This window comes from Patagioenas fasciata, chromosome 3 (assembly GCF_037038585.1).
Source record: "Patagioenas fasciata isolate bPatFas1 chromosome 3, bPatFas1.hap1, whole genome shotgun sequence".
Taxonomy (NCBI): Eukaryota; Metazoa; Chordata; class Aves; order Columbiformes; family Columbidae; genus Patagioenas; species Patagioenas fasciata.
In genome coordinates this window covers 4082370-4095904 of record NC_092522.1, presented here as the reverse complement: position 1 = coordinate 4095904, position 13535 = coordinate 4082370, and the positions used below count along the sequence as shown (strand labels likewise).

Here is a 13535-nt window from a genome sequence, read left to right as displayed (position 1 = left end):
ACAACTTGAGGCTGTTTCCTCTCATCCTCTCACTTGTTACTTGGGAGAAGAGACCAACACCCTCCATGATACAACCTCCTTTCAGGTAGTTGTAGATAGTGAGAAGGTCTCCCCTCAGCTCCTGTTCTCCAGGCTGAACCCCCCAAGTCCCTCAGCTGCTTCTCATCTAGACCGTTCCCCAACTTCTCTGACCTCGGGAAAAATTCATATATTTCTATTTCATGGTACCAGAAGCCAAAGGCGACACATATTTTCAACCTGCCCTACTATCATGAGTGGCATACACCTAAAGGTGAGAGGCTGCAAGGAAAAAACCTCACCATTCCAATACATTTGTTTTGCTTGTAGGTATCTGATAGATGATCTACAATGTACTAGGAAAGGAAGGCTCCACGTGGTCTTCTCCACAAGCACAGCCAAGTCAGGCTGATGTGCAGCAGTCCAGAGCTGACCTCTGTGTATCAAATCACTGAAACACGTCAGCAGCTGCTAAACGCAGCCACTTCTCATCTTCTAATAAACTATTCAGCAAGCAACCAGAAGCAAAACGATTTGAGGGAGTGGGAGTTTTCAAACTTTGTATTTTCACTCCCAGAACAGAGTATCATTACTTCTCCTCGCTACTCAAAGTGGTTTCTGTTCACAAAAGCCCTGCAACAACAATACCGTGCGTGCGCAGGAAATTCCCTTCACATCACAGTGACACGAGGAGGAGGAACGGGGAGCACACAATGCATGTAAAAATATAAACACGAGAAATGACCTCATTTGTGCCAGCATTCAGACTGATTATATAGGTTCTTGGCCAGAATTTCTTGCGTAGCCTTATTTTTGCACTCCTTTCCAGGCTGCCGTATGCTCTGATCAAAAACAGGATAGCGTCATTAAATTGGCCCCATGTCATGCGCTTTCCCTCCAACTCCTAAACCTGCTTCCCGGCCAAGCGCCACAGTCGCTCCCATTCTCCCAGAGCTGGGAGGGCAGGTTGGCTTTGGCCCTGTCCCCGCGACTGGTAGAAATTCTCTGGTGGGAAACACACATGTATGAAAATAAGGGATAGGCTTGAGGCTAAAGTCCTGGCAGGAGAGGCAGAAAAACTCGCCCTCGCCTCCCAGCTCTCCCTCGGTGACATCTGGCTAATCCTGGGAGCACACAGATTACCTGCGTCCACACAGCAAAACGTTCCTGCTGCTTCTCACCCCTCTAGAAAAGCAGGCTGGGGATCTCCGTCCCCCTTTGTCATGAGCAACCCCATAGCCATGCATCACTTGGGGTGACCCGCTGGGAACACAGCCCCGGACCAGCTCTTTTTAGCCAGCGAGTCACAAATCCATTGACATCCTAACCAGAGCAGAGGTGGTGGAACCACCACTCTTCTCTTTTGCAAGAAGCTGTGACATTTCGTGAGTGTCTGCCTGTGTGGGATCAGCTTGAGAAAGACAATTTCCCCACAGAAAGGAAATTACTCAGGACTTTTTGTTTCATTTTAAGGGGGGAAAAAAATGGGAAAACTTTCCACAGGATTTGTTTCCTTGTGAAATAAATAAATAGCTGGCTCTGTGACACTTGAGTACTTCCTACGTTACCCTGCCCTGGGGTCACAAGAAGCACTGGAGACCCTGACAGTAGACTTGGAAGTCCCAAGACTTCAGGCTCTGGAGGAAGGTGCAGAGCAGGAACATGGGGTCCCCGCCTCCATAAGGTTTTTGGGTTCCTGCCCTAGGGCAGCAAAGGTGGAAGCTGTAAGATCCCCAGCTCCCAAAACTGTACAGAGGAGCTGTGCTGAAGCTACACATCCCAACAACCTTTGTGCCTCAGTATCCGAAAAAAATGCCTAGGAGGTTACCCTGAAGCCATAGCCTTGAGGGGACCTGGATCCTCAGCTGAGACACTTGGCTCTGGAAGACCTGGATTCATCCACCGCACATTGCCCAACAAACTCCACATCCTCAGCCCAGGACCATCCCTGGCCAGTGTTGTGCACAGAGCCCGCCGTCCTCCACCACACACCAAGCCACCGCTGCCCTGTCCTCCTGTCCTCCCAGGAAAAGGTGTCTGTCATTTGGTTAGTGGCCTCCTGCTCCTCTGCCAGTCCCCTCCTTCGTTAAATTAACACCTCGTTATAAAATGCAAGCTGCTTTGTTCCTACAAATGGTGCTGGAGGCTGTTTACCTTTCTAATGAATATCCTGTGTAGAATGGAAATCTGTCCCTGGCAGTCCTTAACAAGTGCTTCATTAAGCTGTTTGAAAAATGTTCCTTTCTGTTCTCCTTTGAACAGGTTACGCTTTGCTCTTTTAAGCCAGTTTTTGGCTGCCTCCCGGTACGGATGGGTGGAGAGGTGGCCATCTGCTCCCAGAACAAGAAGCTTTTTTAATTCTCAGCAACAAGGAAGGTGCTGATAGTGCAGTCTCTCCACCAGGTAAAACAGCATCCCCCTGTTGAATAGACCTCAGTTTGAAAACTGTTTGATAAAAGCTTTGAGATAAAGAGTGCTTGGTGAAGTTTCTTCCCCAGTCAGTAACTGGAAGTAGGCACCACACGCCTTTCACCCTAAACCCAAGGGAAGCTCACAGAAAGATGGAAAACACAAGAGGCACCTTTGCAGGACAGGAGACTCATTGCTGTGCCAAAGAAACAGGATTCTGGTGTCTCTCTGCAAATAATGGCATGTTCTGAGCTGATATATTGCTGTTTTCTGTCTCCAGTCTGTCCCACGTATGAACCAGGACCCTTTAAAAATGCCCCCCAGCCTCAAGGGTGATTTCATGGGCTCCTCCTTCACCAGGCAGGCTGAACATGGGCTGCCATGGCTGTTCAGTGAATTACCAAGACACTGGGTTTGCTATTTCCTTCTGGATTTTTGCTAGCATTAAAACCCTCTGCTAGGTTCAAAAGAGACAAACTCTATCACTTAGAGGGTGAGAAAACTGCACTAGTTCAAAGCTGACACAACCTCCTTTGCCCTAGAGCTAATTCAGGAGTCTAATTCAGCTGGATAAACAGGTAACATGCTGGAAAAGTGTCCGTGGCCGCGAAGAAGAGAGCTCATTCACCAGCAAACCTCCAACCCCACGAGTTCTCATTCTGCACCACCAACCCAACGTGATTCCCCTCAGGCAGGAAAGTTTGGGGAAGGCAACAGTGTTGGAAAAAACAGTCTAATTTCTCTCAAACGCGGACCCCTTTTTTAAAAGAAGACCTAATCGTGTCTCAGTACAAAGGGATGCCAACAGCACAGAAAAAGACCCATGTTTTAGAAAAAGTGTGTGTTGCTACAGTCACTGGTGGTTTGACCATTGGTATCTTCATCATACACCCATATAAATCCAATGTTTTAATGGAATAGGGTTTGCTTTGCGTGTTTTGGTGGGTTGTTGTGCCCTTTCCTTTATTTTCTTTTAAATTCTTTTACTACTTTATGGTGAAAGGCTGCCCTCCGGGTCATCAGGCAATACCTATAAGCACACGAGAACTGCAGTGAAGTCAGTACGGATGCACACAAAGCTCAAAATCTGAACCGAAACATGCGCTCATCAACATAAAACCAGTAATAGCATTTGCAGAATGAGGAAACAAGCTAATTTCCTAGCTAGCCATCCCATTAAGACAAGTTCCCTTGTTAAAACTATGTTGATAGAGTAGTTGATAATTAACCGACTAATGCCTGTACTGGTGCATTGTCCAGTGTTATCTGACAGTGGTTTCAGAGATAACACTGGACAATGGCCTGTTTGGAAAGTGGAAAGTAGTACTGGAATGTTTGCACGAAAAAAATAAATAATGCCACTATTCAGACACTAAGCTGCTAAATCCAAGCACCCCACATAAATACTCGTCTGACTGGGACAGGTTTCCTAACAGGCGATACATAACTTTGACTGCAAGACTAGTCCAGCTGTAGCTTCACCTTCCCTTCGTTCCATCTATTAGTTACCCAGTCCAAAAGAGAGAAAAATGAATTCATCTGCCGCTGGCCACTGAAAGGAGGAGGCATTGAGAATGTTGAAAGCAGAGGGAAAAAATAGCTGAAATACCCCAAAACAAAGGTCAGAGCAAGACAGATCATGTTAAGCATTTGTCTGAGCAAACCCTGAATCCAAACTCTGGGCACTAACCTGGGAGGGGAATTGCTCCAAAGCGAGTGAAAAAGGGTTCTCGCATAATGCAGAGAAAACAATTCCTAGAATAAACACCTGAGTCCAGTCTAACGGTCCGCAGGCCTATCCTAAAACCGAGAATCTGCTCCTCCTGTGGCCAGATGATTCCAGTTGGCACAGCCATAGGCCACCTCAAGCACTCGGACTAAATTAGCAAAGCCACCATCTATTAATGCATAAGAACCAGGATTAAGTACTTACAAAGCAGGATGGGCTTCATTCTGGTCTAAGTGACCCGTATCCATTAGGAACAGCTTTACCAAAACTGCTGGAGTTGCATCTCTTGTAACCAAGACTGAAATCTAAATTGATATCTCCGAAGATTTTTTTGTTCTTCTCCGTTCTGTACAAGCTAATGAGCAGCTTTTGTCTCCGTCAGAAATTCTGACAAATGCGTAAACTAAGAAATTGTGTTCGCATTTCTACCTATTTTACATCTACTGGGTTAAAAATGGTGAGTTTGACTTTACGTCTATACATAGTTCAGTTTCCCAAAAGAGAGACTTGCTTAATACCGCTATTTCTAGGATTTTTTCCTCTGGATTGCACTACCTGTTTATCACACAATGGTAAGAAAATGTCATCTGAATTTAAAAAGTTGTATTTTACATGCACTTTGCTCTGTAGCATAAGGTTACACGGGGAGGAGGGCAGGACAGAGGTGGGTCTGTCCTCCTTCCCACCAGTCCTGCAAACCCATCCACATCAGAACGTGTGGCTGAGCACTACTAAACATACATTAAAAACCAGTTTCAAAGGCAGGCAGGAAACGGAGCTTATCAGTCCTGTTCCTGAAGAGAAAGGGAAGGGGTTCATCATAAAGAACCTCTCGCTCCCTCCTCCTGCAAGACCTTGAATCAGTTTATTGGACCTCCAAACATCTCTTCAAGGTTGGGCTAATGAATCACAGCTAATGCCAGAGGCATTGGCACAAAACTTGTCAACCTGTCTCACATTTTGTTCTCTTGCCATAAATGTAAAAAGTGCATGCAAAGGTCTCTCCAAGGTTTTGGAAATTCAGATACACTCCTCACCCAGCCAGGCCTGCAGTAGCTTCACAACAATTACACTAAACAGATCCTCAGTGACACCATCAGTGGCGAAGTTTGCTTAGTCGAGCTCACCCAAGGACTGTGAACAAGAGCCGCCCCAGCATCACCAAGAGCATGCAGAGATCTCCAGGGCCAATGGGATCAGCGTCGTCCCGGTCAATGCTGCTTCCATGATCTCTAGGAAGGAGAGGTGACCACCTCTGACAGCCCTGTCCTGACCCACCAAACGCTATCCATTGCCACGGGAAAGCTGGGCAGGAAGAACACAGGTAGGTATATTTGACCCCAGGAGTTCGGCTGTGCCTGATGCTCTCAAAATAAACCAGGGAGTGCGCTCTACTTCCATAAAAAAAGCCACTGCTTGTAAAGAGAATCCTCTTCCTCTCCACAGCAAGCTAACCAGAGAACAGCTGATTAAGATCACAGAGTTCGCATCTGGAGCAAAACTAAAGTTAAAAACAATGCAGGGCCTGATGTATGCAGCTGGGAGAACAAACAAATCAACAAAAAAACCCCACACCACACACACCTATCCCCAAACCAAACCAAAAAACCCACCAAGCCAGGCACCCCAAGATCCACAACTGCTCCAAGAGCATTTCAAAAGCCCACTCAGGTACAGAAGATATGAAAACCTGAAGTCGAGGCAGCAAAAACCAGAACTGGCTGCCTTTGCATTGCTATATGGTGGCCCTGTTACACACTAATGCTGCATTAGGGCCATAAAAACGCTGCAGCAGCAATAAAGTGTGTTCCTATAAACTTCTGTTTTATCACAGCAATATCCCAGGTCATGGGTGTGGATGGAAATATGCCCACGTTCACCAAGCTACTGACAGAGCCAATGACCTTGTTGAGTTTTGTACCTATATCACATTTGGAAATACTTGGGTGCTGCTCATGGGGAGAGAGATGGACGAGGAGTTTGTTTTTACGCTGAATGAAAAGACAGTATGAGAAGGGAAAGAAATCGAGAAGGCAGACAAGCAATAAGCTCAGCAATAAATAGAATTGATAAAAGAAATCCTCCAAAGACTGACACAGAGTTGTTCTCACCGCCAGCAGAGGAGTCCACATGTCATCTCCGCATGTTTTCATCAGCGGAGAAAAAGGACACGGTAATGGCACCTTGAGCCACCTTTCTTCCACTCGATTCCTACCAACTTCCTACACCCGTGTGGAAAAAGCACATGGAAAAGTACCTCATTTTCGGATAAGGGAACACCCCATCATCTCCAACAGAAAGTGACAGCAACTTGAGGTGCTCAGGAAATTGGAAAAGCAGGATACTGTATGGTAAGGGAGACAAAGTGTAAACTTAGAGCTACATTATAGGTCTCTTTGAGCCTTCCTACACTGTATCTGGCCCCATCCCCAACACACCATCATCTTTCTCCTTGCCCCTCTTTCAGCTTCTCAAAAACACTGATCAGAAATTCCACCTGAGAAAGACTTCACAGCCTGCTACATAATTTTGTGGGAAAACAAAGAAAGGACGAGTAGGTTTTCCCACACCATGCAATAGCTGCACCGTGGCTGCTCCATCTCCTCGAGGCTGAAGCTTCGTCCACGGGTGCCATCACTCAGCTGAACTTCACGTCTCCTCCCCAGCGAGGACGGTGCCACCAGCTCCCAGGGCTGGTCCCCCGGGTCTCCCTGCGGGCCCGGGGTTTTCCCCAGGGACAGGAGCAGCCTGGGGACAGGAGCAGGGTGCTGCCATCACCCCAGGGATCAGTTGCTGGCAAGCAGGGACACCTGCCCCACGGGCACCATCTCAACCAAAACTGCAGCCCTGCCAGAAAGCCCCAGTCATTGCTTTCAATTTCCCCCACCCCCCCACTCACTGTGGTTCTTTTTTTAGTGAAATTATTCCAGGGAACTCTTATTTTTACAAGAGCTCTGATATCATTCCTATTAGATGATAAACATTTATAAGCCAAAGCATAATTCCAAATACTTAGCCCTTAGGTAAACACTAGAAAGTAAAGGTCAAACTGTAAACATTTTTGTATTTTTGTAAAGATTGTGCGCATTCGTGTTTTGAATTCTTGTTTTCCTTAAGTAAACCCCAGGCAAGAGATAACAGATGCCTAATTTCAAAGATCCTGAAAGTTAGAATTTGGCACGCAATGGCATGCGTTGTAATGAAGTTTACAGAAGCGCTCTCTGAAGCGTTCACACATGAAAAATTGAAGTGGAGATAGTTGTTTTATTTAAATCAAACCTATTTTCAGAAACCTTTTATCCAGCCATAAACTGCTGCTCAGTAAAAGATCAACATTTGTGCCTCCAAGTTTTCTTCCTGGTAAGAAGCCACCGAGGCAGCGCATTCTGCATTAAAGGACCATCAGGAAAGCATTTCTTTGCTTCGGGGTGTATAGGGATGTTTGTTACTCACAAAACAAAGAAGCCTTAATGTTCTTGCAATGCCGAGCACCCAAAAGTGAGGAAAAAGCCAGAATTACAGTAAACGGAGCAATTTTACCTCCCCTCATGCATGATGAGCAGCCTGCAGCGCCACAACCACTCTCCTATTTTCACCGCGGGGTTGAAAAGGGGCTGGTGCGACCCCATAAAGCAATTCCAAAACCCATGTGAGCAAAGGGAAAACCTTTCCCCTGCCTCGCCAGCTGGGAAGCAAGGAAGGAAAAGGGGAGCTGAAGGATCCACGGCTATGGGGACAATAATATTTTCTACACTGCGGGTCTCCTGAGCTTCTGCTGCCACTGTGACTGCTCAGGATTCCAGGTCAGACCCCTGGGCCTTAAGTCAGATACCAAGAACATGAGGAACCCTTAATTAGTGACCACCCATGAAGAGTTTGGTTTAGGTAACTTGTCTGGAATCATTCCTGCAGAAGCACTGAAAGTGCTAAATCTCTAGTGTACATCTGAACAGCCTTTAATATTTTGTTTTCCTCTTTCCACAAACCCCTGCCTCATTCACCGTTCATCTTCCCGCTCCTGCCAGAAATGGGGTAGAGATCCCTTGACAACGGCATCTTTTACCATACAACCCTGATTCATTCCTCAAGCAGGTCTGTAATTGTAGTGGTCTAATTAAAGACTGTATCCTAACACAGAAGCTGAGAGCAGAGCTGGGAAGAGAATTAAAGTTTGCAAGATAATTTTGGTATATCCTTAGTGTTTTTAAACACAGTTTTTGCACACGTGTGTGATGTCCTTAACTAAAAAAAAAAAAAGCTACGAAAAATCCACTGCGTAGCTGGAAGCAAATTCCAGCAAAGGACCCCTGAGTTACTGAAGAGACCCCCCAGTAATTAAAGCTAACGAAGTACCTGTGTGAAGGAGAGCACACGCTTTGTCCAGCGACTTTGCAGACACCGAGAAGGGCAAAACGCAGGAATTGCCGGCTCTGTTTCAGGTTTCTGGAAGGAAACACGCTGAACGCAAATTCTTCCACCACCTCCCCAAAACACACAAGTCTCCTGCTCTCTTCAATATGTATCTATGCATCAAGGGGACCTCTTTGCAAATCTCTCTCCCCTCCCATGAGTACAGATGGACACTCAGGTTTTCCCCAGATTATTCCCGTCCTGAAAATGCAGCTGCAATTACAGAGCAACCCGGTGCCCCCTCCGCCTCCCCGAGGGATGGACCCGCCACGGGTGGGGGCTGAGGGAGAGCAGCAGCGAGAAGCCCGAGCCGGCTTCGCAAGGACGGGATTTTTCCCTCAGACATCAGCCGAGAGGTTTGAAATGTTCATTAAGTGGCCGAGTTTGGCAGGGAAACCAAGTGAAAAGTCACTCTGCTGCCAAATCTCCACAGCACGGTGGTGCTAGAGCTGCTCGAATTGGCGGATATCTTGCTGTTTCGAGGCAAGCAAAACTTCTTTTCCCTTTTTCTAGAAAGGCTGGCGGTGCCAGTCCCACATGAAGCACATGTCATGCACCCGTGCACAAAGACACACACGGCAGTGCTGCCACCCATGTTTCTACATTGTTAAGCGAAGAGATGGGTTTGTCCTGATTTACAGCAAACGTCTGGGAAGGTTTATATTTCAGATCCACCCATCGTCACAACAGAAAACTTCATGATGGCTCAACCTCCCTCCTGTAACACCTTAAAAAGTATTTCCACTGTATTTGCCCACGTGCCACCAATAAAGACGACTTTTGTACCAATCTGGCCATGGGTGTGTGTCTGGCTTTTTAATATTATTAGTTTTGATCAGCTCTCAGGCAAGAGGTTTTTGTATTACTTTTCCCTGACTTGGCTATGGTTGAGCAGCTCATCACCTGCCTACATCAAGCCGAGAACTTTCATTTTAGATTCACAAAGTCACATATGTTTTCTTCACAGACCTTCTATATGTAGTAGGCAAACAACAAACGCTCTAAAATAAATTGTAAGTAGATTAATTGGGCATAGACACAGTAGACAAGAGGACACACCTTTGCGTTTAAGCTGTTAGGAACAAATATCCATCTTGTTAAATACAACATACACCCAAAAGCAAATAACCTGCCCATATTTGGTTCTACAAAAGAAAACCATCTTGGAGACTGGGCCTACCAGCAAAGTCTGGTTTTACTGGTCTCCTGTTGGACAGTAAAGCTGGCAGCAGCTACCAAAGCTGGGACTTCAAAGAACAGAGGATTTGCTGGAAAAGATTCAATCAAGTCCATCCCAGCAGCTCTTCCGACCCTACACAGCACCAGATATGTGAGAGCGGAGGAGAAAAGAATACTCATGTTCCTGTCTATTATACAGACTTTTGGGGCTTGAGAGTCCCATAAAATTGCAATTACTTTCCTGAATAATTATACAATTCACGACTAATTTACACACTTGTGTTAATTCAGACTAATTGCTTTTCACGGTTATGTTTAAGCTTTGAGGGACCAGTGTCCACATGTGTCTATTTTCTCTTTGGGATACAACTCAAAAACAAAGGAATTGAACCAAATATACTGAAACAATGGCTAAGGAGTATATAATTTCAGCAGATATAAACATTAAATAATTGTATTTCTCTCTCTCTTCTCTATCAAAAGGATTTTTTAGGACTAAGCAGAAACCAGCTATTTTTCTGAAAGCTTTAAAGAAAACTCAGGTTGTCTGCACCTCAATAGCCATTCAGATATTACAAACGTGTTCTGAAAGTCCTGAAACTTGTAACTTTGATCAGTGGTTAAACAATTCACTAGAGTAGCAGAAAACGGAAACACTTTCAGCAAACAAAACAAGGAACTGATAAAGAGAAAAGAATGAATAAGGGGTTCTACATAAAACACAGTATCAAAAAAATTCCAGGGGAAAATTTTCATTCAGTTCTCCTAGCGCCTTCCTCCTTTCTCAAAACAAGTATTTCCACTTCAAGCAAAGGTAAAATGGAAAACAAGAGGCAACATAAAGGAACCTGATTTTCCAGAAGATCCAAAGCATGGCTATCTGAAAAAAATTACATTTTGAGCCATGTCCAGCTGGACACCCCACCAGTGAGACACTCCGTGTTGCTATTCAGATCTGAAGCATCGCCCAAGGTTTTCCTTTCACTTGACAATTATTCCGAGGCAGCAAAATGCTTGTACAACCATCTGGAAACCTGTGGATTCCCCCCCGGTTTGAGAGGCTGGTGGGGAGATGGAAGCAACCAAGCTTTGCGATAACACGTTTTCAGGTTTACCCATCTCCCATTGAAACTGCGAGGGGAAACGTTTGGCTGCTTGCTCAAGCATACGCCACTTCAAGATGGTTTTGTAACAGAAGTCATTAACGTTGCACATTCGAGAGGTCTCGCAGGCTGCGGCGAAACCTTCTAAAACTCTGCTCGGTTACACGTTAACTGCCTGAACAATGCCGAGGTGGTTTGGATTTCACCATATTTGGTCGGAATGAACCGAAACCGATACAAAAACTGCCTGGTGTGAGCCAGTACCAGCTGGATTGTTCTCAGCACTTCAGCAACGAACGTCCCCCTTCAGCATCACTGAAATTCGGGAGGTTTGCTTTGGTGACCTGTGGCCTTTCTTTCTTCCCACCCGCCTCATTCTTTCTTTCTTTGCTATGTATGTTAATTTGGGGAAAATCATAGCCTAGGGCAACACACCTGACTGCTTCCCACCCCAAAATCATTTACCATTTAATGCACAGTTACATTCATTCTTCTGCCTTTATAGTTCCCTAATGAGCTTGAACTGCAATTAACAAAATGATTGTGTTCACTTTAGTACAATGCACCTGCAAAGACCAGGATGGGAAGTCATATTTAAAACACAAAAATACACTCGGTACCTATTTCAGCAGAAGCTCCATATAGCTGAGTTGAGTTTTAACAGGTGTCAGTGGCTGCAAACAGTTTGCTGGGTTTAATTTTTACTCTGATGGGCCAAAGATGCCCTTACATCATCTCATCCATGCTCAACCACTGTGTGAACAAACCTAAAATATACTTTACTTTCTACTGAAATCATTTACTATCCTGTACTGAATAATTTTTATTGCAAAAAATTCAGATCAAACCCATTGTTGGGATTCATTCAAAACTGAGAATTTTATGAGAAAAAAAACACCTGCCAGAAGTAAATGATCAGTTTTTCTTACCTTAATTCACCAATATTGGACACAGTGACATCCTAATCTGCACACCGCAGACCTCCTGCTTACAACTTTTGATGATTTGGGGGAGGAAAATCAAAGTAAAACAAAAAAAGCAGCATGTTTTCTCTTTCTCTGTGCTTGTCAAATGGAGCACAAACTAGAAATAACGTGGTCTACACAGAAACAAGAACTCGCTACATTCATATTGCTCCATCTATTGCTCTTGCTCAATGTTTTTTCTCTGTGTCACAAAATCAGAATTATTGAGGTTGGAAGAGACCTCTGGAGGTCATCTCAGCCAACCTCCTGCTCATATAGGGCTTCAGGTTAGATCCGGTTGCTCTGGGCCTTGATTAGTCAAGTCCAGGAGATCTCCAAAAGAGATTGAAACACCAAGTGTCGAGATCCAACCTCTTACCTGTGTGTGGGGTGTTTCAGTCCTAGGTGTGGGACCTTGAATCTGTCTCTGTTGACCTTCAGGAGATTCTTGTTGGCCCATTGTTCCAGCTCATCTCTCAGATGGTTCCTCTGGCCAACAGATGTGCTCTCCAGCTTAGCAACCACTTCTCCTGGGTGTCACCTGCAAACTCGCTCAGGATGCACTCTATTCTCTTTGATCAGGTTGCTGATGAAGATGTTGAACAGTATCAGCCCCTCAGCACCCTGATGCATCCTCTCAGCCCCATGGGCTTCTACGTGCTGTGTTTACCTATGTGATCTTTAATTCTTAAACACAAGTACCACCTCTTCCCTCAAACTCTACCACTATGCACAGAGGCCTGAAAGCAGATCTCACCATTAAAGACCAAGAGGAGACACTGAATACTTCAGCCTTTTCCTATGCATTCACATCACCTGCCACATTCAGCAGAAGGCCCACACCTTCCTTGGTCTCCCTCGTGTTGCTGACGCACATGTGGAAATCATCTGCTTACACTCCACAAACCTCATCAGTTCCAGCTCCAGCTGAGCTTTGACTTTCCTACCTGTGTTCCTACATGCCCAGGCAACATTTCTGTATTCCTCTTTGGTTGCTTGTCCCTGCTTCCACCTCCATACTCTTCCTTTTTGCATTTGAAATCAGTCAGGAATTCCCCGTTCAGCCAAGCTGGCCTCCTGCTATACCTGCTCAGCATCCTGAACATCAGGATGGACTGTTCTTGTGCTTTGAGGAGGCTGTCCTTGAAGATCAAGCAACTTTTATGGGTCTTTCTGCCCTCCAGGGCAGACTCCCAAGGAGATTCTACCTACAAGCTCCTTGAATAAACCGAAGTCCACACACTTGAAGTTTTGAGTGATTATTATATTACTTGCCTTTCCCACTTCCCTCAGGTTCTTAAACAACCATCTCATGGTCCTCCAGCCAAGTCATCCCAGCACAGTTCCTCCTTAGTGGGGAGCAGCAGGTCCAGCCCAGTGCTTCCATCAGTCAGCTCATCCAGAAGTTGTCCCTACGCACTCCACAAGTCTCCCAAATTGCTTATGCCCCATCACGCTGCCTTTTCAGCAGCTGTGGGGAGAGTTATGGTTCTCCTAAAAGGGTTTAGCCTAGTGTCAAAAGTTCTTGATAACCAGATGTTTGCATGTGTTAACAGCAGAATATTCCTATTGTGACTTTATAAGCCAAGGTACTGTCACCTTAAGTACACTGTAGGATCACAGTTGGCATCCATACCATGTAAATTCAACAATTACACACAATTTTGAAAGAGGCCCATTCAGACAAATCCACCCACAGCCTCACTTGCAGAGGATCCCTCG

General features: G+C 45.4%; 1 protein-coding gene across 7 annotated transcripts in view; it reads right to left on the bottom strand.

The window, feature by feature from the left end:
• BMP2 (bone morphogenetic protein 2) overlaps nt 1-13535 on the bottom strand; it is an 86724-nt gene that overhangs the window by 55502 nt on the left and 17687 nt on the right. The gene's annotated exons all lie outside the window — the stretch shown is intronic.